This window comes from Miniopterus schreibersii, assembly GCF_964146895.1.
Source record: "Miniopterus schreibersii genome assembly, chromosome: 14".
Lineage (NCBI taxonomy): Eukaryota > Metazoa > Chordata > Mammalia > Chiroptera > Miniopteridae > Miniopterus > Miniopterus schreibersii.
The window spans coordinates 12881012-12907518 of record NC_138114.1 but is presented as its reverse complement, the minus strand read 5'-3'; positions in this window follow the sequence as shown (position 1 = coordinate 12907518).

Sequence of the window (26507 nt, the reverse complement as noted above, 5' to 3'; positions counted from 1 at the left end):
GGGGTGGGTTCTGGCATCAGGCTGCCCGGGGTTTCAATCTTGGTCCTGTTACACGCCGGCTATGAAACCTTGAGCAAATTACCTAACCTCTCTGAGCCTGTTTCCTGACCTGTGAAGTGGGGCACTTACATGGGGTTCTTGGCAGTGTTAATTCAAAAAATGCGTGCAAAACACTTTGCTGAATGAGGACCCGGCACAAAGCAAGCTCTCTCCTGGATTTCACGGAGAGTTCACGTGCCTGACCAGGGGCTAATATCAAAACTCACCCACAGGTCCCACTCGTTAGCCTCCCGCTTGTCACGCACTTAGTTGACGTGGGCATTTCCAGTTATTTTTAAGCTGAAATGTGATTGCTGCTTTGACATCGAGATTATAGTGTTTGTGGTTGACTGGGTAAAACTCACCCACACCTGAAGTGAGGAGCCTGTCATCTGTTTTGATTTACGCTCTTAGGCTGACAGAATAACTAATAATCGATGTCCCCTATTCACCAGGTCAATCACGGGATATGTCTGGTTGGTGATTACATAGTGAAGCACTTGTGGCGTGAGGGAAAAACACCGGTCTGGGGTCTGCACACTGGAGTTCAAGTCTCCAGGCTCCTCTGAAGATGGAGCTGAGGATGGTTCTCGCATCCTGACCTGTGATGACATCATCTGACCCTAGCCCGGCTCTCTAAGACATGTTAGCATCCTAGTGAGAAGAGTCAGTTTATTGGCATTTTTCATCCATTTCTTTGTGCATACAAATGCCATAACAGACCCTGCTCTTTGCTGTGGACACCCTGATTCAGTTTCCCCTTTCCTTATCATGTCCTTGCCCCACCCTCTCCTTCTCTCCCTCCTCCTGACTTCACCTTGTGATCCATCCCCATGAAGCCCAGGCAACCAGTGTTAGTGATCCGAAGTGTGTCCCCCACTTATCTTCTTCAATGCTCCCAGAATCATCTGTAAATGTACCTTCTGCTGCTCCTAATTTAAAATGGGCTCATATTATATGCACTTCTCTGCGTTAGCAACCCCTCCAGGTCAGCGGGCCTGTGCGTTTTGAACGAGGCTGCACAGGGTCCAGGCCTCGAGCAGAGGCGCAGCGGTGCTGACACCCCTCCACCCTGCTGGGTGTCGCCTCGCTCTCTCAGCTCTTATCCAGATGACTGTGCGGTAAGCATCCTGAACACACCTGCCCTTCTGTCTGGCACTTTGACTTCAACCTCCATCTCTTTATTCAGAGAGGAACCCAGGATGCCTGCTTGTGAGGGGTTTGTCTGCAATCACATGGCCAGTAAGTGTCAGAAATGGGTCAGCCAGGCCCACTGGATGCCATATTGCATGTTCTTTATTCCACTGGACTCCACCCTTCCTCTAACTCTTTTCTGCTAGAAATAAGCTTCTTTCTATCAAATTGAGTCATGACTTGCCTTGAATGCCCCCATCTCCTGAGACAGAGTTGGTCAAGTATCTGGCTGTCAAAAAGTATCCCGGTGGCGCTGGGTGGATTCCAGCACAGAGCAAGGACTTAGGGACATCATGCTGAAAATACAACATTTGCTCAATAAATAAGTATCGAACACCCACAGAGCTCTGGGCTGGTAGGCGGCAGACATTGCTCAGCCCTCTTCAAAGGTGGTGTGAGCAGCCTCGGGCCTCATTCATTCCCATCTCAGAGGCCTCGACAGCAGGGCCCAGAGTTCCTCAGCATGCTGTCAAGGGCCTTCAAGGCCCCATGACTAGTTGGACCAGAGGGGCCACAAAATTTTATGGTCCCGTTCCTGAGCCAAACTGTTCACGTCTACGGACTGAAAGGAACGGGGTACAAAGCTGGGCTTGAGTGTCCTTGTACTAGAAACCTGCGTCTCACCAGTGAGAAGACAGGGACCAGAGCAGCAGAGGGATACTTCCAAGTGCCCCGGGAGCTGGGATGGGGTGAGGGTGTGAGTCCAGGGCTCCTGGCCGTCTTGCTGCTGCTTCTGTGTGGCTGTATTGCAGCCCCGTGTGTAGATGTGCCTGCAGTCATCTCCTCTCCACAAACCCATGTGATCTCACACAGATCAGTCATGGCTGCCAGGTACATGCAGCCTGAGTGTGAGTCTTAATCTCTTACCTGCTCAGTGACTCTAGAGGATTGTTTAACCTCTGAGGGTTACTGACAGTAGTCAGTTCACTCGGGTCCTGAAGATTCCTTGAAACAGTGGCTCAAAAGGCTTCACAGGAAGCCTACCACATAGTAAGCACTCAATAAATATTGCTGTGTCTTTTGTTTCCTATTTGTTTCTTTGAATTCTTGCAAAACCTCCCTGCAATTCCCAAAGTCTTCAATGCAGCCTGTTTTCTCCCCACAATAGTTCTCCTGACGTATGAGTAGACGCAGGCCCCTCTGTGAAGCGCTTCCAGGGCCTCTCTGCAGCGTTTTACCCACAGAGCCCCGAGGAACTGTCAGCCCGCACAGTGACTTCCTGTGAACATGGCAATGAACTTGTCCAGAAGCCAGCCAGGAGGGAGGCGGTGCGGGGTGGGAGCAGGGCAGGCAGGTGCAGAGCAGGCTGGGGGCTGGGGCCATCCATCTCAATTCTCTTCTCCGTGTCCAAGTGTAAAGGGATTTGTGTCTGCAAGGTTGTCTTCGCCAACTTCAGGGAAGACAAGAAGTCATTTAATTTGAAATTTTTACTTCTACCACAGGGGAAGATTCTGGGTCAATTAGGGATGTTGTAATTTCCTATTAAGGTCAAAAAGAAAATGTAGGCAGAGCCCATGAGTCACCTTCCAACACCAGAAAATGGAACCTTCTGAGTGATCTGGTTTGAGTGAGCCTGTGCTATCACTTTTAATGATGGGGGTGGGGGGGGGGGATCAGGCCACCTCCTTCTTGCCCCTGAAATGCTCATCTTTTGGAAACTCAATAAAATTAATTCAAAGTGTGGATTATTAATTCATCCTGCTTTGTGAATAATTCATTGTGGAAGTAGCTGCGTAACATCTTCACATTTTGGAGTGCACGTCCTCTCCGATTCTTGCCTTGGGAGAGTGGCTTTCCCTACCCACCTGCTCAAGTATGTGGGGGGCCAAGCCCTCAGCGCCCACTCCTCAAGGGCACGAGCCCTGATCTGAGCCTGATGCCGGCTTCGAGTCCAGCAGCCAGAGTATGCGGCTGCAGTGACCAGAGGTGACCTGCTGAAATCAGGATGCTTCTTAGTGACCAGGGGGCCTTCCTCACCAGGTTCGTGGCTGGACCAGGACGGCGAAGGAGCTCCTGCTGTGACCAAGCGCAGCTGCTGATTCCACCGTGGCCCTCCAGGAGGGCCTCCGTTAGACGGCCCATCGATCATGCACATTTCCAACATGCCTTGCAGGTTGGATTCTCATGTCAGGGACATTTCCTGACTGGTCCCCTCTGAGCAGATGTCTCCACCCCACTCTCGGGGAAGAAGGAAGAGAGGAGGCACCGCCAGCTGACTGCTCCAGGGAGCCAGGGTTCCAAGGCCTAAGTGGGACAAGAGGAGGGACGAGCTGCTCCGGAAACTTCTCTCTGGAACATGAAGCAGGGGCATGACCACCCTTGGTCATACCTGTGTGACTTTGGGGTTCCAGAGTGCTCTCAATGTACCTTCTCACTGGATGGTGAGCCTGTAGAGGGTCCTGGATGCAGACGGGAGAGCAGAACTGCTCTTGTGATAGGTGAGGACTCTGCGGCTCAAAGCAGGGCAGGCAACTGGTGGGTCCTGGCCGGGCTTGAAATGGTCCTAATCTGGTTGGCAAATAGTTCCCATACCTATTATTTCACAGAGGCAAGTGTCACCCCAGCTCTACTCATTTCTTTTTTTTAAAGAAGTGATCATTTATCTCTGATTGGAGATAAAGTCTTTTTTATTATTATTAGTGATTTTCAGAAAAAGAGGGAGAGAAAGAGAGAAAGAGCAGAACATCAATCGGCTGCCTCCTGCACGCCCCCTACCAGGGATGGAGCCAGCAACCCGGGCATGCGCCTGACCAGTGATTGAACCAGTGACCTTTTGGCCCGAGGGATGATGCTCGGCCAACTGAACCACACCAGCCAGGGTGCTGCTCATTTCTTAATTGTGGTCTGATTCAGAGTCAGATCCCATGCTCTGGGCTGGGGACCTGGAGATGACTCAGAGCCAGTTCTTGTCCCCTCAAGCCTCAGAGGGGACAAGAGGCTTGTCCCCTAATAAAGCCTTGGTGGTGACAGGGCTCTGCCGAGGAAGAAGGTGACACAGTGAGGAGCCAGCAGGCAACAATGCTGCAGGCTGGCCTCGGCCTCCCTCCCTCCCTTATTGTGCTTTTGCCACATGGGCTTGGGGTTCCTGTCCCAGGACCTGCTGCCAGCCCATTCTCCCCACCACTGAGCACTTGGCTGGCCTTCATTTCTCCCCAGTTTCCTCATCTCGCCTAGCTCCCATTTGGTGCCTTTTTCTTAGAACACCAATAACAGTTTGTAATAAATTCTTGTTTTCTTCCTGCCATCAGGCTGTAAGTTCCACGAGGACAAGCACCAGGTCTGACTTACACACCATCCCACAGCACAGCTGTGTCCTGATAAATACTGAACAACAGAATAAATGAAGGAACACAAAGCAGACCCTGAGGAGAGCCAACAGAAAGGCAAAACCAAGCAGCCCCAGGAGGCACAGGGAGAGAGCACTACTCCACCTGAGGGATCCAGGGGGGCTTCATAGTGGAGGTGGCACTGGAGCTTTGGGGATTCTGTGGCTGTGAATTATAGGATGTCCTCCTTCCTCATATGATGTCCAAACACTAGTTGTTCATTCACAATGGGGACAGGATTCTGCAACCAGACTGTGTACATTACCCAAGTGTCAAAAACTCAGGAAACACAGTACTGATTCGTAGGCTTCAGTTGAGCCTGGCTGCGGACCAGGGTAGATGGGCACAGGCTGTGGCAGAGCTTTGCAGCTACCCCTCTCTCTCCCTTTTAGAGCACATCTTTCCAGAGACCGTGATATTTTATCTTGCCAAATATCTGGCCAAGTTCTGTTCTCCAGGCAGTGCTGGTGGGGACCAGCAAATGCTTGGCCTGCTTTCTTCTCATATGCAAGCCCACATCACATCCAGCATCCATCAACACCCCCTCCCCAGCCCATCATGTCCTTGACATCAAGGGAAAGGCTATGGCCTGACGCTTTTGGGTCTCAACGTGCAAATGCACAGTGTAGGGACTTAGCAGCCCTGGCCCTGCAGCCTCACAGGGAAGGGTTGGGGTGACGATGGACACTGGGCAGGACAGCCAGGCTTCGGGATGGCTCGTGCCCCTCAGAGATGAGCTGTTATTGTCTATGTATCTTATTGCTGGCTGTCTCCTGATGTCATATGTGTGTGTTGGGAGAAGGTGGTCATTTCTCCCCCAGACGCCCTCAGCACTTCTCACAAAAAACTATAGGTCATATGATCCGTTTATACGAAATTTCTAGAAAAGAGACAGGAAAGCAGATCAGTGTTTGCTTGGGGCTGGGGATGAGAGCTTCAGGGGTGATAGACGTGTGCTAAGATTTGATTGTGGTGACACGCTCCCAGGTGTAAACATTTACAAAAACCCGTCGAGTTGTACACTTAAAATGGGTGACTTTGTGGTACGTAACTTATACTCCAACAAAGCTGCCTTTGAAAGTTTCCGAAAGGACACTCAGCAAACAGATAAATTATTATCTCTGAATGATAGCACCAAGGCGACTTGTTAGTTGCATTCTTGTGTGGCTTCTACTTTTTCCTCCCCATAAACGTATACTACATTCGTAATATTAAAAAAATTCCCCAAAGAGAGCTCGGTGAGAGTGATGAGACACTTCTCTTAGCACAGTTCTTCACGCGGAGTGGGGCTTGATAAACAGAATATTCTCTCTTGATTTAAAAGTCCCCGTCTTCGCAGTGCCCTGCATCTTCTAACCAGCTCCCTGGTCCTTCCCGCCTATTCCAGGGCAGCGCCGGAGCCCTTTGTCCCCCGGGTGACTGATGGATGCCTGAGCCAGTGCCCTTCAAAGGGCAGCTCCCTCTTGCCACCTAGTCTGCTGGAAGCTTTATCACTGCTCTTAAACAGGCTTGCCTGCCACACAGCTTTCCTCCCCGGTGATTCCTGGGCTCCCACTGCTCGTTCCCCAGCCAGAGTCATAACAATGCTGCTGTGATGGCAGAATTGTTTGCCCTGAAAAAAAACTGTAATGTCACAACAAATACTCAGCAGGTAGAGTGTAGCCTGTGCAGCTGCAAACTAGAAGACATCGCCAGCATCCTTCACCACATGTCCCTGAAGAACAAACAGGGTGGAGGGCTGGAGCCAGGGCCATGCAAGTTTTGCTGGTGTAAGATCTGCAATCAGTAGACTCGACTGCTGACTGGAGCAGGCCCTGAGCACCTCTGAGCCTCCGTGTCTTATTCACCTTGCAAAGGTTTTGTGAAAACGATTTTAGAAAGAGCAAAAGCGCTTGCCTACTGCAACGTGCTATCCCAGTTGCCCTGACTGTTCCTAACAATGCAGGAAGCTCTGGGAGTCAGATTCGAGCTCAAGTGGGCATAACCCTAAAAAAGGAATTGAGAATTGTCCCTAAAAAGGGTTCTCCTGGGATGTAGCATATTTAGGAGCCACTGGACGAGATTGGGGAGTGGGATGGGAGAACCCAAGAGGAGGGTTCTAGGCAGAAGGAATATCATCAAAACTCTAAAACTGGGGCAGGATGGGAAATTATGGACTGGACATATCCTCCTGCTCTAAACTGGAACAAATATATGAAAATGGAAAAAAATATATGAAACAACTCTTTCCAAACATGGGACAATAGGCAGCACAGGACTGTGACCTCTGAGAGAAGGGCTACAGGTTAAGGGAGTCCTAAATCACCCCATTCTCCTGTCTATCGTCACCCTAGCTTTCTGCTTACAGGCAAGTTCTAGACCATGGGAAGTAAAAAAAAAACTCACTGTCTTTGCTGAGTTGAAAGGGTGGAGATAGAAGTTTGGGAAGGTTGAAGTGGCTGGAAATTTCTGGGACAGAGAAAAGGAACCCCAGACGTCTGCAGAGGGATTCCCATGGGTCTTTGATGAGTACAGGGCCTTGCTGACAAAGAATGAAACTCCACAAAGTCAGGCAAATAATTAATGGAAAGTTGTAAACTGGACAGTTCCTTGTGCTGACACAGGGCAGAAGACGTTTGAACTCTGACAAGAATGGTGAGCCCTCAGCGGCCACTGGGCATTTGGTGGGACCCCAGAGGTGTCATGCCTAAACGTTCAGGCTGAATGATCCCCAGAGTGAAGACTACTCCAGAGCTTCCCTGGCAAAGCTCAGAAACAGGCTGCAAGTGACCAAATAATCCACAAGGAGCTTAACTGTCTTTCAGAATGGCATCCCACTGTCTTTAAAGGAAGACAACAAAATCCAGACACTCAGTAATGTAAATTTCACCATGTCCACCATCCCCTAACATTACCAGACACCCCAAGTAACAGGAAGAGAAGCAGGAGAGAAGAAAGAAAAACCTGTCCATAGAAAGAGAGGAGAGAGAGCAGAGAGAGTGGAACTGGCACCCAAGGATGCTGAAACAACTATTTGTTAAAGCATCTAAAGAAAAATAGGAACAAAACAAGTAGAGAAGGAGAAGATATAAAGAAGAAAGTGGAACTTCTAGAGATTAAAAAAACAATATCTGAAAATAATACTTCACTGGATGGGACTGAAACAGATTAGATACTGTAGGGGAGATGATCGGTGACCTGGAAGATGGAATAAATGGAGTTGTCCACAGTGAAGCACGAGTTGAAAAATTAGCAGCACCTCAGCAAGCTATGGGACGACCTCATACAGTACGTGTAAAGGGGAGTGAGGCGAAACGTATTTGGCAAAATCATGGCTAAACACTTCCAAAGTCGATGAAATGTATCAACCCACAGACCCCAAAAGGCTCAACAAACCCCAGGCAAAATAAACATAAAGGAAACCACACTACATCGTAATCAAATTGCTAAAACAAAAACAAAGAGATATTGCAAAGTAGCCAAATTAAAAAAACACATGTTATATAGAGAGGAACGAAAATATGCAGTCATTTTGGAGGAGTGAGTTCAGAGAGGCTGGAGAGAGGGGCAAGACCAGATCACAGTGGCCCAGGGGGGGCCCCATTCCAGGGGTAGCAAGGACCCAGACTTATATGGGGTTGACACCTGCAGATCTGGGCTGAGGGAAGGGCACTCTGGCCCCAGTGGGAGGGCTGTCAGAAAATGTAGGCGAGGCTTTTATGGAATGGGACTGACAGAGAGGACAGGGACAAGTGTACCAACACAAGAGGTATTCAGGGTGTGGGACCCCTCCCTTGGAATTGGAAGTTGGGGAGCAGGAGAAAGCAATGTCTCTGGTTGGGCCCTGGACAATAGGAGGTGGAGCCTTGGAAATAGAAACCCAGAGGGAAGAGCAAGTTTGGGGGAGGATGAGCTCAGTGGTGGGCAGTGTCCATTGGTGGTGCCACGGTGACATCCCTGTGGGAGTGAGAAGTGGATGTATGACGTGTGCTTTGCTGAGATGGCAGAGACCTGGACTTCTCCAACTCAAATGCATGCAACTCACCCTGGACACCTTGTTAAGATGCAGATTCTTGGTTAGTAGGTATCTTGTAGGGCCCAGAAATCTGCATTTTTAATGAGAGCTGGGAGACCACACTTGGGTAGCAATTGTGTTTCACACCCACACAAAGAGTTTTCCTGTGCTGTTAAGTTTTCCTTACTCTCACCAGAGTCTGTATTTTCAGAAGCAGTGATGCTTCCTCTAAAGAATGGAAGAAAAAAACACCCCAAACTTGATCTTCTCTATTGGACACCAGCAGACACATATCAGGGAACTGGCTGCTTTCCACATTTCCCTGCCTGGCTCGCTCACTCTTAAAATACTCTTTGTCACAGACGCTTCTAGAATGTGAGCTGACCTGGAACACTTTGCGTCAAGGGCAGAAAAGCTTTCAACTGGTTTCCTGGAACAAGAAAGAGAGCGAGAGAGAGGAAGGTTTCTGACAATTAGACTTAGCAGATCACACCAGTAGCAAAGAACAGGGAGGCTGAGTTCATCGGAAAGAATGCCAACGCCTGCCCGCCGCACCCTCCGAACCTTACTCTCTTCACCATAAAATGAAGGTTGTGGCAACCGCCTTGCGGAGTGCTGGTGAGGAGGGACGGGGTCCCGGGTGCAAACTGGTGGGCCCCGGGCGCGAGCACAGGGAGCACGCAGCAGACGCAGCCCCTCCCGCCAGAGCCCGCTCCCTGCGGCCTTGCCTGGCCCCGGGATCAGTGCACCGGGTGTCATTGTGGACCCACCACTTACTACAGGCGACCTGTCATTCCAGGGTATCCTGAACATATTTCTTAACCTCTCTGGACCATCGATTGGACAAGAATAATAAGTGACCACACAGGCATGTGACGGTGTCTAAATGAGTTCCTGTGTGCAAAGCGCCTCACAGCAGCTGCACCTGACAGGGGAGCAATTCGAGTTTCGTTGAGCTCCCACCTTCCTCCACTGGAGCCCCGTCATCGAGAATTCCCAGAAACCCTGTGTCTTCCTTCCACAAGCCCACCTACACTGGGCTGTGAAGTTCAAAGGGAAACTAACCTGCCGTGTGGATTAGCAGATGACAACGCGAAGCACAGGCGTTTCTCATGGGGCATCCCTGACGGGGTCACTGCTGAGACTGGCCGTTTCCTGCCCGTCTCCCTTCTCCGTGTGGTTGCACATCCCACCCTGGTGTCTATTAAACAATCCAGATTCCAGAGTCCACCTGCTGTGACCTTGGGACTCAAGGCCAAGGAAACACCCACTTTGTGAAAAAGGAAACAAAGGCTAGTTTGCAAGACACTGGGTGGTTTCGGGCACCAAAGTTGACCCCCAGGGCTCTGAGCTCACAGCACCGTGAATCCCTGGACCTGCAGCAGGAAGGCAGCTGTGAAAGGCCTCAGGGGGACAAGTCCTGAGCGGGAAGCCGCCTGTGCTGGTGGCTCCATCGCTGCAGGATGCCTCGGTTTCCCACACAGCTCTAGCCTGGAGGGCAGGGCGTGGTCCCTGCGCACAGTGTCTCTGGTTGACTCCTGCGTGGGGAAGACAGGGAGGGGAGCGATCAGAAAGCAGACGGCAAGGACAGTGGTGTGCGCTGGTGAGCTCGTGCCCAGGACATGGCGAGACCCACCTCACGAGGATGGGAGGAGGGGCGACAAGCTCTGGGATGGGCCATACGGTGCCTGGCCAAGCTGTGGAAGCGCCCTTAAGGGGATAAGTCATCTGGACTGCAGTGTCGAAGTGGGTCACGTGTGAGGGGCAACTTTAAGACCCTGGGTTGCTCTTCCAATAAAGTGACCGGTGACCACCCTGAGCAGTATCAAAGGAAACGTAAGAGACAGAGGCCCCTGGGGCGAGAATAATGAGAGACTCTGTGATGCTGCTGCACTGGGAACGTCACATGGAACCCAGACAGGGCCTGGACGCACACCCATCAACCCTCCTGGACGCGCGGACCAAGGCCTCCAACCCTCCCCCTAGGCCAACAAGACAGAACAAGTCAGCCCCTGACCAACACTGGAACACTCACACTGGGTCACAGGGGAGACAGATGTCACGCGACTGAGGTGCTCAGGTCCTTGGTCCTGGAAGACAGTCGTGACTTCCTCTGAGATTTTGTGCCTTGTGAGCTCAGCCCATAAGGACAGAAGGAGCTGAGCTTTGCTAAAGAGTTTGACCTCAAGTCTTATCCCATGCCCAGCGTGAACAGAATTGTATACATCATAAAAATTGCCCTGGGGAAAGGAAATGGCTTTTGTGGTCCATTGGCATCTAGCAGCTGTGTCCCTTTCCTAGCCCCACCTGATTTCCTTTTATTTTGGTATAACTCCCCCACACAAGAGTGAGCAAAGCTATGAATGAGCACAAAGGGTCATCCATGGAAAGCCCACCCAGCTCCCCATTTATTTTTAAGCAGCTTTATTGAGATATAATTCACAAGCTCTGCAATTTACCCATTGAAATTGTACAATTCAAGGGTTTCTGGTGTGTTTAGAGCTGTGCAACAATCACTACAACCAATTTTAGAACATTTCTATCACCCCCCAAAAAAAACCTCTGAACCCTGTAGCTATGACTCTGTCACTCCCATCATCCCTTCCAGCCCTGGGAAACCTCTCATCTATTTTCTGTCTTTAAAGATTGGCCTGCTTTGAACTTTCTTATGAATGGAGTCATATAGCATGTGGTATTTTGTAACTGGCTCCTTTCACTTAACGTATTTTCAAGGTTCATCCATAGTGTTACACAAATCAGTACTCCATTCCTTTTTATGGATGAATAATATTCCACTGTATGAATATACCATACTTTACTTATCTGTTTATCAGTTAGTGAACATTTAAGTTGTTTGCTGTTACAGACATTTTTGTACAAGTTTCTATGCCTTCATTTCTCTTAGGTATATTCCTAAGAGTAGCTTTGCAGGATCATACAGTATTTTTCCCACTTTCCTTCTGCGAAACTAGTTATTTTCTACTCTCTAGAGTCTTATGGGATAGTGACTAGGGCTCTGTTTGTCCAACCACTGGGCAATACTGACCCAAACAAAGCCCACATTCCTTGGTTCTGGCTCATTGCAAAGCTTGTGTCTCTGGCTTCCCCACTGATCTCAGAGTCCACAAGATCTTTCCAGTAAATCTGTTGTTGACTAGGCTTTTCCTAGCCATTCTCTGTTGCTCGCACCCAAAGCTCCCTGTTTTAGGGCCCTTCTCAGACTTGGAGCATGCCCGCAGCTTTGATTAGACAGTGGCACAGCACAGCAGACAGGCCCTAACATGATGCAATGTTGGGGTTGGCTGTGACACCAGATTGCCCAGGTTTAGGTAAGTAACCCAGCACAATCCATGGAGTTGAACCAGAGACACTAGTAAAACTTCTTATGTGGGCCGTGAAGCTGGTCTCTGACCCCAGGCAGCAGTAGACATTCAGGGCCGCATCCCATCTCACTGTCCTACCTTTGATTTCAGCCCCATGAGCAAACCTGTGCGCACTTAGACTCACCCAGCACTGCCAGCCTTGTCCTTCAGCACAGCCCAGCAACTGTCTGCATTCTGTCCCTATGTCCCTCCAGCACTGTCAGGGGTTACCCAGTTGGTACTCAGTGAAGAACTGGGAATACTGTCCCCGGGGGTAATGTGTAAAACAGTTGGCCCAAGGCCAGTGAATAAATGCACCGGGTTCTCAGCCTTCCTTGAGACAGTTCAGAGGCAGCCTCTATACTTGCTGACACCGGGCCCTACTGGTGGCAGTGACCTCATCGAACAGCTGTGGAGTGGTTTTCCCCCTTCTCTGCCTCACTCGCCCTGTTCCTTCATGCCTAGTCCCTGAACTCACCTCCCTGATAAAACACCTACACCCTGTCCTTAAACCAGCATCCCCTTTGGGAAAAATAAAAATATAACAACAGCAGAATCTCCTTTAGAACAGTCCTTAGCCCCACAATACGTAGTGCACACAAGAGACAAGAGGCTGGTCTGGGAAGCAGGGTCCCCAGGCCCAAGCCTCACTCTGCGAGGCTTAGGCAGAGCCTCGGTTCTGTGTCTGTGAAACAGGCTCCTCGGAGAGGGCGCTCTCAATAGCTCCTACCACCCAGAAAGTTCCAAGTGTTAAGGATGGGTGTCTTACATGGGTTTAAACTGAGTGAGTCCACTTATAACGCAGATTTTTGTCAATATAATGGCAAATATTTTAGAGATTTGCTACAATCTGAAAAAACTCACAGATGAACCTTATGATTTTCTTAATAGCTTTTTCTTTTCTCTAGCTTACATTATTATAAGAACATGATATACAATACATATAATGTATTATATGTTAATCAACAGTTTATGTTACTGGTAAGGCTTCCGGTCAACAGCAGGTTACTAGTAAAATCTTAGGGGAGTCAATAAAAAGTTGTACATAGATTTTTGACTGCACAAGGGGTCAGTATCCTTAACCTCTGCGTTGTTCAAAGGTCAACTGTACATTAAAGCTCAGGGCAAGGGGAAATTTCCAGTGTAAATGGAATATAGGGCAGGAGGTAGGCTAATGCTAAGAAATTTGCACAAGGACTTTGAGAAACAAAAATACCAACAACAACAACAACAAAAAGAATGGTTATCTTTTGATGCTGCCCTGGGCACTAAAGTCTCTTCTTGTGTCCGAGGTCTTGGTGGGTGCTCTCTAGCCAGGCATCTCTCCAGCCTGCTCATGACCCTGCTGTCACCCATGTCCAGGACCTGTAGCTGTGCAAAGAGACAGCTAAATGGAAAGTGCAGTGTGCAGCCTACACGTGGCCATGTTGAGTTTCATTGAGGTCATGCTTTGCAAAGGCCAGTAGTGCCTTGGGCAGTGCTAGCACTCTGAAATCAACCTCCCAGACTTTCATGTCACCTCACCCAGTGAACCTCACCTCCAGTACGGCTGCTTCCAGGCTGATGACACTGAGCCACGGTTCCAGGTGCACAAGAGACAGTGGCTTCTTCACAGCCTAGAAGTTATAACAGCCTGGGTTTTAGGCCCACCTCTGACTCATGTATTCGTTCATTTATTCAGCTAGCATTTATTTAAAACCTAGTTTCTTCCAGCCACTCTATGGGATTCAAATATACAGCAAAGAATAGATTCTGCCTACAGGAGTCACAGTCTCCAGGGATGTGGGACTAGACAGACAACGGGTGATGACAGAACAGGGTGTGCGTGCTGTGGAGGGTAAGGAGGGTAAGGAGGGTGGGGAGCAGAGGAGACTGAAGAGGTGCGATGCAGCAGATGTTTTCACATCCTGTCCCACATCTCGGCACAATATTTACTCTGGCCATTGCTGCAACAATGGGCTGCCCTTTGGAGGGGGCCTGGCAGCACCAAACCTCAGCTGCACCACATCCTCTTGCCTCCTGTCCTAGTGCCTCCCTGCCACCACGGGGTGGGTGGCCTGTGAGCAGCTCAGTCACGCTCACCATGTGAGGGGTGGACGCCCCCTGGGGCAGCCTGGCCAGTGGGTGACATAGCTGCTGGAGAAACACTCCTGTTTTCACTGTCTAGGGTGTAGAAATTCCAGGCACATTCCTGAAGATCCCTCAGAGGGCTCCCCAGTCGCTCACAGATGTGACCAGCTCAATGACACATGGTCTGACCCGCTTCTTCTCCTTTCCCGTTTCACTCTTTCCTGAGTGCCCATCCTGCAGTCACTTTTCAAAATAAAATACCTGCATGCACGCCCTTGTCCTAGCAGCTAGTTGGGGGTGAATGGGGACACAAGCTAAAGGACTCAGCCGTGTCCCGAGAGGGCAGGAAGGAGTCCTGAAGAAACCTGAGCGGGGGGCTGGGCGAAGACAGAGCCGAGCAGGGCTTCTAACCCTGGCCGAGGGCCAGGCTCCAGGAGCACAGCTGTAGCTGCAGAGGGAACACGGTGCCGCCTGTAACCTGTGAGTGGTTTTCACAGGGGAGGAGACCTGGTGAGAAATGACGCTGGAGAAGTGGCCAAGAACTAGGTCATGAAGACCTTGACCACCACTGGGGCTTTCTTGTGGAGCCGCAGAGGAACTGTGGAAATAAGAGGACCAGGCACAGCCTCCCGCATGGGATGCTCGTCTGTGTCTCAGCCGATGCGGTGCTGAGCGCTGTGGCTGTCAGGAAAGCTCGCTGGGGGAGCTGCTGGCGTGTCCCCGTGTCCACATGGACAAACCGAGTAACAGAGAGATGAAGTCTCCCTGTCGGCACGGGCACCCAGCTGCGGCACATGGCACACGGCTAAAGTGGTGGAGACCGATTGCAAACAAGGGCCAAGGGCTCCAAAGGCCATGCTCTCGGCCACTGGACGGTGGTGCCCACTCAGCCTAAGAGGAAGGGGTGAGGTTTGTGTCTCACCTCTGCTCACTCTGCACTTTCCCTAGATCAGGGGTTCTCAACCCTGGGCGCCTTACCTCCGGGGGATGTTTGGTAGTCTGAAGACATTTTTGGTCAAACTGGGGGAGGAAGGCACTGTTGGCATCTAGGGAGTAGAGGCCAGGGGTGCCGCTAAATACCCTACAATACACAGGACAGCCCCTCATCCCAAACAACCAAGAATCGTTGAGGCCAAAATGTGGATCTTGCAGAGGAGACAGAAATTCTGCTCTTGGCAGTGCCCTCTGTGCCCGCAACTCCTCCCCCCTCCCCCACTCCACCTCCCCTTGCTGGGGGAGAGCTGAATGGCCGCAGGGGGTCAGGACCCGGGAAGAGGGGGAGGCAGGAGGAAGCGAAGGGCTCGCTCCTACTGCCTTTCAGGGAGGCCTGGAAGCAGCCACGCCACGCTTCCGTTTCCATCTCGTTGGCTAGGCCTTAGTTAAGCATTAACGGAAGGTGGGGAGTGTGAGCTTTCATTTGGGCGGCCAGGAGCCCAGGTAAAAACTGGGGGGCCTCTTATCAGGGAAAGAAAGGAGAAAAGGCATCAGGAGACAAATAGCTTCTGCTCTGGGGGAGGGGGAGGAGGAGGGGAGCCAGGGTTTGTCCCATTGAGCCTGCCAGCTTTCTCCCTGAGCACAGCTGAGCAGAAATTGGTCCAAAATGTGGCCGCCTGGTGCGGGCAGTAAGAGGCCCGCTTAGATCTCTGTGTCTCAGCCACATGCTCCCAGGCAGCCTCTCCCTGCAGCTAGGTGCTGGCTGGTGGTACCTCACCCCAGAGATCTCTAAACCTGCCCCGAGCCCCCTGCTCTTCTGGCCGCGGGTTTTGGCTCCCCCGAGCACCCCACCATTCCGCCTCCCTGGGCCCTCTGCCTGGAATTCCCCCCCCAAGCTTCCCACAGCCCACTCCTTGTTATCAGGGGTCAGCTCGCATTCTTATCTCCTCCTGGGGCCTTCCCCGGCCTCAGTCTGCATTTCAGCCCATAGCCTCTTTTGTCTTCTCCATGCAGCGCCTCTGCCTGCAGTCCTGTGACTCACCTAGTTGGTTTCCCACCTCCCCACTCTGTAGCATAGGCTCCAAGGTATATAGACCCCACCTATTTAGTTCCCCGCATCATCTACAACAGTCTAGTGCCTAAAAGTTGATCATTCAATATGTTTGAATCAAAGGATGATGGATGAATGAGCAAGTGGATGAATGAATGGACCCATTTAAACTCTAAATCCTCAGACTCACTGGTATGTGCACTGCGTGTACGTGCTGGAGCTTGCTGCGACACCCACTCTACTATCAGGACCTCCTCCCCCCAGCCAGGCACTCAGTGTCTCAAGCCCCCACTCCCTCTGCAACACCCCAGGAAGCATGAAAAACCTGAATGAGGGGGGTTCTTGGCCCATGAACTCGAGGTTCCAGGCTTTTCTCCCCCACCCACCAGCTGGGTGGTAGGGAGGAGGTGACTTGACCACTCCCAGCTCTGATTTCCAACCCTGCAGTGAGGAGTAAAGCACTGTCTTCATCTGATCATTGGAGGAGCCCATAGGTCACATGTGTCTGACTTGGGGACATGTTGGTTCCCTCCCTGTCCTTGCTGCCCCTGAGACCAGCCTTTGGCCTCTTCATGAAAAAGTTTCATGATTGTCCAAGGCATGTTCCAGCCCTATGGTCTACAGTCTCAAGCAGTGACTTTGGGACACGCTCCTCCTCTCCACCTCAAGGAAGGAAGTTTTAAGTGTGACATCTGTAGAAAGTGCTCAGCACTTGCGGCCAGTGCAAGAAAGTGCAGGCCACCCCAGTCACTGTATGATTTTGTTTGGGTAACGGTCCACACTGCCGACCGCCACTCACCTATCAACATTCAGCACGGAAGTCTCCCCCTGCCCTTTCTTTCTCACCTGGACCAGTTAGAACCCCCCTCTTCCTCCAGTGCCTCTTTGTTCACTGATCCATTGCAGTGCCTACCTCACTGACTGTGGCCAGTTCTTCAGTCCATTTACCCACTCACTCAGCCATCCACTCATCCACCCACCCATCCATCCATCCATCCAGTTAGCAAACATTGACTAAGTAGCGGTTATTGCTGGAGAGAAAGACAAATTCAAGGGCACAGTCTTGACTCCCATGGACCTCATCCCATAAAATGCAATGTCCATGGTTGCAGGTTTGATTCCCGGTCAAGATAGATACGCAGGTTACGGGTCCGGTCCCCGGTCGGGATGTGTACGGGAGTCAACAGATCAATGTTTCTCACATCGATGTTCCTTTCTATCTCTCTCTCCCTCTCTCTCTAAAAGTCAATTTAAAAAACACACATATCCTGGGGTGAAGATTAAAAAGAAATGTAATCTTTATAAAGTGGAGGTAAGTCAGGGTAAGTAGGAATGGACTGGCCAAAAGGGGCACAGACCTCAGTCTTCTGTGAGCATTAGAAAGATTCCTCTAGGGCAGCTGGGCTCAGGGTTCCAGGAGTCCAGGCACCAGGCGAGGATGGGAGACGAACCTATGGGGAAAGAGGGGGAGGAGTGGGTACCGGGAGGGCACAGCGTGTGGCGCAAACAGCCACTTCATAAGCAGTTCTCACTAAGTGACAATGAGTTGAAGGGAGAGTGCTAACAATGACATTATGTATCACTGAGAACCGTGCTGTGTGCTGTATATGTGTTATTTCACCAAATTCTCTGAAGTCTTGAGAGAAGGTGACTATTATCTCTGTTTTACAGATGAGCAAAGAGGTGAGCGCTTTCTAGGTAGTGTCAGGGCTACACAACTAGTGAGAGCAGTGTCAGGCCTCAGTCCAAGAGCACCTGACTCTCTAGCCTCACCCTGCCCCCCCTCCCCCCCAATCCCGCCAGCCAAGAAGCTGGGCGGAGAAGAGGGAGGGAAGGGGAGAAGGGGCAGGGAGCTCCATGCCCAAGGCGAAGGGGCACCATTGAAGACTGTTCAAACTCTCTTCAGTGAGGATCATTGAGCAGATGAGACTCAAACTGAATCTTAACCTAGACTGGAAGCTCTTAGGAGGCGGATGCTGGGTGTCCATCACCTCTAGGTCCTCAACACCCCGCATACCGCCTAGCACAGCGAATGTTCGATGCATGACTGGAAAGAAATCAGGGAATTAGTGAATAAATAAAGCAATATGATGTTGTCAGACTTTAGATTCAAAGTATATCTGTTAGAGTTAGATTTAGTGATATGTCACAGAAAACCCATGATAGTGGCCTTAAACAAAAAGATAGTTTACTTGCTTTTTTGTAAAGTAGTCCATGGGCAGAGGTCATCTGGGGTTGATATAGTGTTTCCAAAGGGTCAGGGACTAAATCTTCAATATTGCTTGCCCACCATTTCAGCACATGGCTCATATTATGCAGTTCGCCTCAAGACCCAAAATAGGTGCTGGAGCTCCAGCCATCACATCTCCATTCCAGGCAGCAGGAAACAGAAAAGGAAGGTGCAGGATCAGCCCCACCCTTTTTAAGAGACTTCCCAAAGTTTTTATACAAATTCTGCTTATATCTTATTGGCCAGTACCTAGTGACATACTTCCCTTTGGCCCCAGGGAAAGCTGTTCTTTAGCTGGAGGCATTGCTGCCCTAAATACACATTGATATTAAGGAGAAGAGGGAGAATGGATGCTGCAGAAAGCAACCTCCAACCTCAGCCTCTATAAGTAAGTGGCTGTGTGCAAACCTGTGTGCAGATGGCATCTGCTGCTGGTGAAGGAAATTCTCCTTCGCCTCCCGGGGAAGCAGTTATCTAGGAACTCTAGGAAGAGGAGACTTGGCAGCTACTGAGGAGATTACATCGGCCTGATAAATGGAAGCCACTGAACTCCAGCGATTGCCTGTGAGGAGAGAAGATAGGCGCTCTTGGCTGGTGCTGGGCTGCTCTCTCCAGCGACCAGTCCTCCTTATCAAGGTCGGATCACGGCCTGCTTGACAAGACCCATTAAAGGGACCTGGCTGGGATTCCACTGGCACCCTGAGCTGGGGTTCAGAACCACCTGCTTGCCCACGGGGAAGATAAGAGGACTCCTCCCTGGGCCAGGCTAGGTCCACGAGAGGCTTCAGAAGCTTATACTGAGTGTGGGTCCCTAAAGCCCCTGCCACCTGTAGGACTCCCAAACCATGGCCCATGCAGGCCAGCCAAGTTCTAAGGCACCTTCCACTCTGCAGAAGTCACAGGGAGGCAGTGACTCCCCCACTGCCACAGTCCCTGGGGCCAGTGCAGCGGTGCCAGGAAGCCCCGGGAGACAAGCCCTTAGCTGGAGGGGCAGGCAGGGAATGTGAGTTCTTAGCAGTGGTACTTTCAAAGGGATGGAGCGGTGGGACAAGGGTTTGGAGCTGGCTCCTTGAAGATCCTGATTCTGGGTATCTGTGGTGAAGCCAAGATTGCCATCCACAGGCAGGGTCATACTGTGGGATTCTCTGTGTCCCTTGGCCCCAGGGCCCCATGTCATTTTTGCCTGAGGGTACCTCCTACTTGCCACACGGTAAAACCCCCCACACACTCAAGCAGGGCTTTGAACAGTCCTTCATTTGTCCCCAAAGGAGAGGAAAACTGGGCCCTATTATTGTGCCTATTGGGGTGTGGTGAAAGTGAAGACATCAGCTCAAGTTCTGCAGACTGGGAGGGGCAGAGCTAGCCCTGGGGTCTGTCTGTCCAGCATCTCAGGAGAAGGCTGTCATCTCAGGAGGAGGAGCTCCTCTGCCTCTCACTAGCTCACCTCTGCCCCTTGCAGTCCAGAATCAGCCAAGATGGTTAATGAGACCATGGCTTCGTGGTCCCAGGCACTTCCCAACTTAGGGCCCTGGACTGATGACACCCAGGGATGGACGCTGGTAGAAGCCAGGTGCTTGGCCGCCTTTGTGCCTGGCTGGTGTAAGCCAGCATTGGCCTCTGCCCCGGTCTCTCTGCCAGGTTCCAGGGAATGGCTGGATGCCATGCATCTCCACCCCAGCTGAGCAGAGGAGGGAGGCATAAAAGCCAGTTCCCTTGTGCCTCCGTCGAGACGAGGAAGACCGGGCCCGCAACAGGGCCCCCTGCAGACACAGCCGAAGTTCCAGCTCAGCCCCCTTGGGCTTCAGAGAACTTCCTTTTCAAAGGCAAATGCTTCTGTAAGAAGTGCAGGAGGCCTCAGTTTCTTCATCTATAAAACAAGTGTGAAAATCCCTGCCACTCAGGGTGAAGAGGCTGCGAGAGGCTGTAGGAGGAACTGCCAACACAGTGGCTGAAGCAGTCTACAGCCCTTGATGTTTGGGATTGTGGATCTGAGAGATGTGCCTGGCAGCCCCTGAGGTCCAGCCAGGATGGACGTCTGAGGTGGGGAAGCCGTGTGTCCTCCCCGCTGGGCCATCCTGCCCCCATGGCCACCTCCAGTGCCTGCCCAGCCTATCCATCTATCCATGGAGAATTCTGGATGTTGGGGCTGTCATGGGGGTGGGGTGGGAGACCACTGGCTTGAGAGCTGGAATTGGGCCTGGGGAGGAAGAAGGGCGCTGCCTTGCAATGGAGCTGAAAGTGAGATCCAGGTGGCCTGTGCAGAACCCACCGCCACTCTCCCCAAGCACCAGCCATTGTCACAGTCATTCATTCCTTCATTCTTTGAACAATATGCTTTATACTTTATAAAGCAATTGAACACCTTTACTTTAATTTGATTTACTCTAAGGTACGTATGATAACCCATTTTACAGATCAGGAAAGTGAGATTCATAGGAGAGCCCACAGTTCGTAAGGGATGAACAGAATCCATGTCCTCTTTGCCTTGTGTTCTCTGCATGCAAACTGCAATACTGGGTTGCAGGAAGCCACAGGCTACACCTGTAAAGGAGCTGGATACCGTGTGTGTATGTATATGTGTGTGTGTTATGTGTAGAGGGAGAAAATAAAAATCAGTGATAGCTCCAGGTAGAGATTTTGTTGACAAATTCATTCATTTTGTGCTACTGTTTTTTACATTTCTTACAATGTCAATTTTGTAATTCAATATAAAAAAACACACAATAAGTTCTATGAAAATCATTTTAAACAACGAGAATGGGTACTTGGGTTATAGGAAAACCAGCATGGATTTGGAGTCTGAAAGCTTGACTCCTGGCCCTGAATCTTTCCCCACCTAGCAGTGTGACCTTTGCCATGCAATTTCCCTCTCTGGGCTTCAATTCCCTCACCTACAGCTCAAGCTTTGGGCTGGAAGCTCCTAGAGTGTTTTCTCATTGGCCTCTCTGGGTCATGAATAGTCACTTCTACGGAGAAAACAGATCTGGGATTCCCAGTCTGCAGCCCTAGACTCCAGACTTGACACCCACCCCTTGTCTCCTGGGGATCGGGAGTCAGGGCACAGCCACCTCCACTCCCCGCCATGGGGAAAGAGTGAGAAGAAGCAGGTCCTTGTGAATGTGACAAGTTGTTTCCAGCCGCCGCTAGCATGTCATTAGCAGGATTTTCCTAAACCTCACATCCCCTTTCCAAAGTCACACAGACAGGGCACAGTGGCGGTCTTGTCCTCCTGGTCGGCCCTCCCAGACTTCGTGCCTGAGAGGGAAGAATGCACCCTCGGGTTTCTGAGCGGAGCACCGCCTCTCCTCCTGGCTCCTCACAGGTTCCAGCTTAGAAGCCTCACTGAGACGTCTGGGCGCTCTGATCCCTGCTTTCGCTCTGGGGCTGTGTCTCTACTACTTCCAGATGTTTATACAGCTGGCTGGATTACTTAACTGCATTGACATCATACACCTTGATATTTCCTCTGCACAAAAACAGGTCAGATGGGAAAGAAACTGGCTATTGAGAACCCGTGCACCGCAGAACTAACCAAAATACCATTGCAACTCACCAAGGATGATCGGAATGCCTTCGCTTGTGTGCGCTGCCCCCACACTACTGCGTGGGCCTCAGTTTCCCCATCTGTGAATTGAAAAGGTGGACCTCAACGGCCTCAGCACAGAATTGATCTGAAGTTGCTTCATGTGACAGATTCGATCCCGAGTCCTGGGGTAGAGAATTGATTTTATTCAGCTGACAACTACTTATAGAGCACCTACCATAGGCCAAGCTCTAAGGTCAGACTAGATAGACACGGAGATGGATATACAACTGTGCTAGTGGGTGCCCCAGAGATTCCTGTGTGCCAGGCTCTGTGCCAAGCCCTTTGTGGTCAGTGTCCCTTATTCAGCCTCACAATAATTCCAGGAGATCTGCATGTTGCTTTGGCTTTATAGTTCACCCAAAGTCACTAAATCTCTGCACCCAAGGGTTTCAATCCACATGTGATTGATTCTATAACCCATACCCCTAAATATCATTCTATACTGCTCCCTAAGTTTTTCTTACCCTCACAGACCCTCTAGTCCAAAAAGAGACTCAAGTAAGGTAAAGAATGAACATCTGCACTATCAAAAGTTGGTAAGTGCCTCAACCAAGACGTGCATCAACTGCTTAGAAGGACCCTGACCACATGAGAAAGACTGCAGGGAGAAAGGGACATTTGGACTGGGCTTTGAAGGTTAAGTAAGAGTCTGTCTGAAGAAGCAACTTGCAGGGAGATATGCACTGTCACTAGCTAAGGACAATGCCAGGCCTTGACACGGTTCGATGCTCCTTGTACACCCGTGCTTTCACAGCCTTCTCATTTTAGGAACAGTCCCGAGGGTTCAGGGTAACTAGATGTTACTCTGCAACCAGCTGTGGCTTCTTGGCACAGCCTGTTGCTGCCTGTCAGCTCTTTAAGGCGAGGGTCAAGGCCAGTCTGGGTTTGTACCCTAGCACCTGGCACCGAGCAGGGCACAGTCTGTATTTTCTGGACAAATAAAAGTTTCATTTTGCAGGACCTGTTCCCTAAGCAGCAGCATAAACAACTACCATTTGTTGAGTATCGTGTGCCAGGCACTGTGTTAAGTCCCTTTCATGCATCATCTTGTTTAATCCTCCCAAAGCCACACTCTAAGTAAAGAACTATTATTTTCCCTACTTGGCACATGAGGTTAAATAACTTGTCCAAGGTCACACAATGAGCAAGTGGCAGAGCCAGGATTCATGCCCAGGCCTGTGGAACTTCAAAGCCGACTGCCTTAACCCCTCTGCCACTGGCTCCTCCTTGTTGTGGCCTCACCGCCCTCTTTGTTCCCCAGGGAGAAGGGCTGTTGCAAGCAGGCCTGAGGTGCCACAAACCTTCCAGTACATCCTGCCCCTTTGTCCTCAGACATCTGTTTATCATTTCCCGCTCCGGAGCCGCCAGGGCCCTGCCTCCTGCCTTGCCGTAACTCAGATGTCAGGGGGGATGGAAGCCAGGGCCTGGTGTCTGAGCATCTGAACTGGCAGAGTAAGGACAGCCTGGTGCACACTCGCGTTTGCTTTTCAGACTGCGGCACGGCGTTTGTCAGAGGCAGGGACTCATGGAAGCCACCCAAGTCTCCCAGGTCTCCTGCCCTTGCCGGCCACACAGCCCTGCACTGCTTCCTAAAAGGAGGTGCTTGCCTCCCACCCCTTCTCAACAGCCCCTCCTCTTCTGCACTCCCCACACCACTGCCTCCCCCTCCCCACGGTGTCATTCTACTGCAGGCCTCCACCAGGATGGATTTCCTCTTTCCCTTTTGAGCAAGAACAGCAGCAGCTCTGGAAATTTCTGAAAAGAGCATTTTTCAAAGCACATTCTCTTAAACATTGGCCCTGAGAAATGTCCTGAGAGAGGGGGGGAGGATTTGGGGAGAAGCCACATACTCTGCTTGGCTGTTCCCAGTGCACACCGGAGTGATGTAGACACTGAAAAGTCCTGCTATGTCTCCCAAATTGCCCTTCACCTTCACAACACTGGTTCCACTTGTGAAAATGCACTCCAAGGCTGGAGGGGAAACTGAGGTTCAGGAAGGACACCTTCTTCCAGGAGGGCACACACTGGCCAGCAGGAGACCCCCTTCTCCGCACATTTGTGTAGCATGGAGCCCCTCCCCATGCTCTGAGTTCTCTGTGACCGCACCTCCTCCACCTGCCGTATTCCCTGACTCACTCCACAACTCCAGAATGAGCTTGTCCTGGAAGTTTCAAGGGCAAAAACAAGACCAGTACGGGGACAGCTACAGGGAGACAGGAATGAATTGTTTATAAGAATGTTCCACTTATGCAGAGCTGCTCGGACTGCAGGAGCTTCCTGCTGCTGTAGCCTCTCCTATCTTTCAGTTCTAGGACAGCAGGAATGCACGCAGGGAAAACAAGCTCCTTCCAGGGGCAAACCCCTGTGATGGCACCCAGGGCGCTTTAGCATACAGATGTGTTTACCTGTCTGGCTTCCCAGTGGATTGGAGCACAAGGAAGACAGTTCATCTGTGAATCTGTCCCTGGTGCACACATGTCTGGCCCATAGTGGGAACTAGATGCAGATTTATTGAATAAGTGAGATTTAGGTCAGTGGCTGTTGCAGGTTGAGCTCCCTGGGAAGCAGGCTCTGAGCTGGGGGATTAGTGGGGGGTGTTCATTAGGGGATGTTCTCAGGATCCACACCTGCAGAAAAGAGACGCAAGCAGACATGGGCCGCGGGAGAGATCCGTCTGTGATGTAGTCACATGAGGCCTCAGCTGGCTTCATGGAGAGTGCTGGATTTGGTGGCCCTTCAGAGGTGTCCTGAGCTTAGGCAACGTGGTCAGTCAGTGGATGGGCGTGTCCCCAGGGAGGGGCGTGACTTTGACAGTTCAGCTCTCTTTAGCTGAGTCCACACCTGGACAGGGCTGACCCTGGGGGATTCTTAGCAGACAGCCTTCCCAGCAGATGGAGGAAAATGTCCTCTGGTTCTACGGGAGAGGCATGCACCCCCCAACAGGTCGTGACAGCCCCATACCGCCAACCTTTCCCCCACAGCTTTGCCACACATTTCTCTGCACCCTCCTTCTCCCCCCAGACTCTCTGCCCAGGCCAGCTCCTGCCTTCCCTCCTTCCAGGCTCCCTTAGAGCAGGCCAGGGGCTCCTCCAAGGGACAGACCTGGCCTGGGGAGCTGGAACAAAATGTGGTCGCCTCCCTGTTCAACCTGGTACTCCAGGAGCATGGAGCAAAGACAGGCCCAGGTTCTCCCCACAAGATGCACACCTGCACTCCCCTTGGCTATGTACCTTCCGTATGCAGGGACATTCGAGACGCCCCACCAGGTCCTGATCTCCGGACTTTGGAGCCTAATTCTCAGTGCTTCTTGTGCCTGCACCTTTATCCCTAAAGCCGCCCGTCCCTCCCGACCTCGCCTGCTGCCCACGCTGCGCAGCCCGGCAGCCCGCCATGAGCAAGGAGGGCAGACACCCAACCCCATGCGGTCGCCACTGAGCTGTGGACAAGTGGGGTTTGGGGGACCCCCAGCTCATGTCTCCAGGACGTGAATAGTTATGTGCAATTATGTAGGGTCTCCTGTCTCTGAGCATCAGTTTTCTCATCTGTAAAGGAGATGGAGAGAGGCTCAGAAGAGGCGCTGGATAACAGTTTGTGGGGCAAACAACTGAGTGCACAGTGCTGGTGACACAGCGTGGTGATGCTGCTTGAGGACACCAGCCTGCGAGTGTCAGGCCAGGGCTGGGATTGGAGCGAGTGGACAGCGTCGTGGTAAGAACAGGGCACAGCGCAGCAGGCCCTCCGCCCATCACGCGATCGCTGGGTGACTTTGCAAACCGACCCACCTCGAGCTACTCATTCCATCTCTGTGAAGCCAGAATGGTAACCTCCACCTCAGGGCACGTCCTTTCCAGGGTCAGATTAGGCAGAGCGTGCAAAGCACAGCCCACTCAGCACACGTGCGTTTTTGTTCTCACTGTTATGATCAATCCTGCCGCACTCCGTGTCCACACATCTTTTCACCACCCCGTAGAGCCTGCCCACTCCCCTCTGGGACGGATATTCTCCGCATCCTTTCACGAGGAGACTTGCTGCGATCTGGTCCTCTTGGCTCAGTCCGCTGCTTTACTTGGAGTCTGAGCTGCTCCCTCCCACGTGGGGCCCTCTGAGGGGCCAGTGAGGCTCCCCGGGGGGGACATGGATTGCTCAGCCAGCGGCTTTCCCCTGCTATTCTCTGAACTGACTGGTGGCCCCATTAGTGAAACAACCCAGCCTCCCCCAGCAGGAGAGCACACTGGGCATGGGAGGTGGCCTGGAGCTGCAGGGGTACCCAGCTCTAATGGAAGGGGATGGCAGTCCGAAACATTGTCCATTAGCAGTGTCTGCTGTGACCCAGCGGCTCCCCACAGAGCACATCCTGCCATCCCCAGGGTCCTGCCTTGCAGATGGTGGGCATTTCTTCCTCCCAGGGTTCCTCATTAGCGCTGATGGAGTCCCTCGTGCCTCAGAGGGCTTGGCTGCAAGGCTCGAGGGGCCTTCTCCACAGGCTGGTGAGGAGAGAGGAAGGGGCGCTGATTGGGCAGTGGGCTGGTCGCCCAGAGAGTAACTGTCGGTTAATACACAGTGACGTGGGCTTCACTGGCCCCGGCCGTGGGGTGGACATGCAGTAGCAGGAGCCTCAGCTGGTGGTGATGCATGGAATTGGGGAGTGGACAGCTCCATGGGTCGGGGGTTGGCAGCGGTTGGGAGGAATCTGTTCAGTTCCAAACAGGGCCCCAGTCAGCG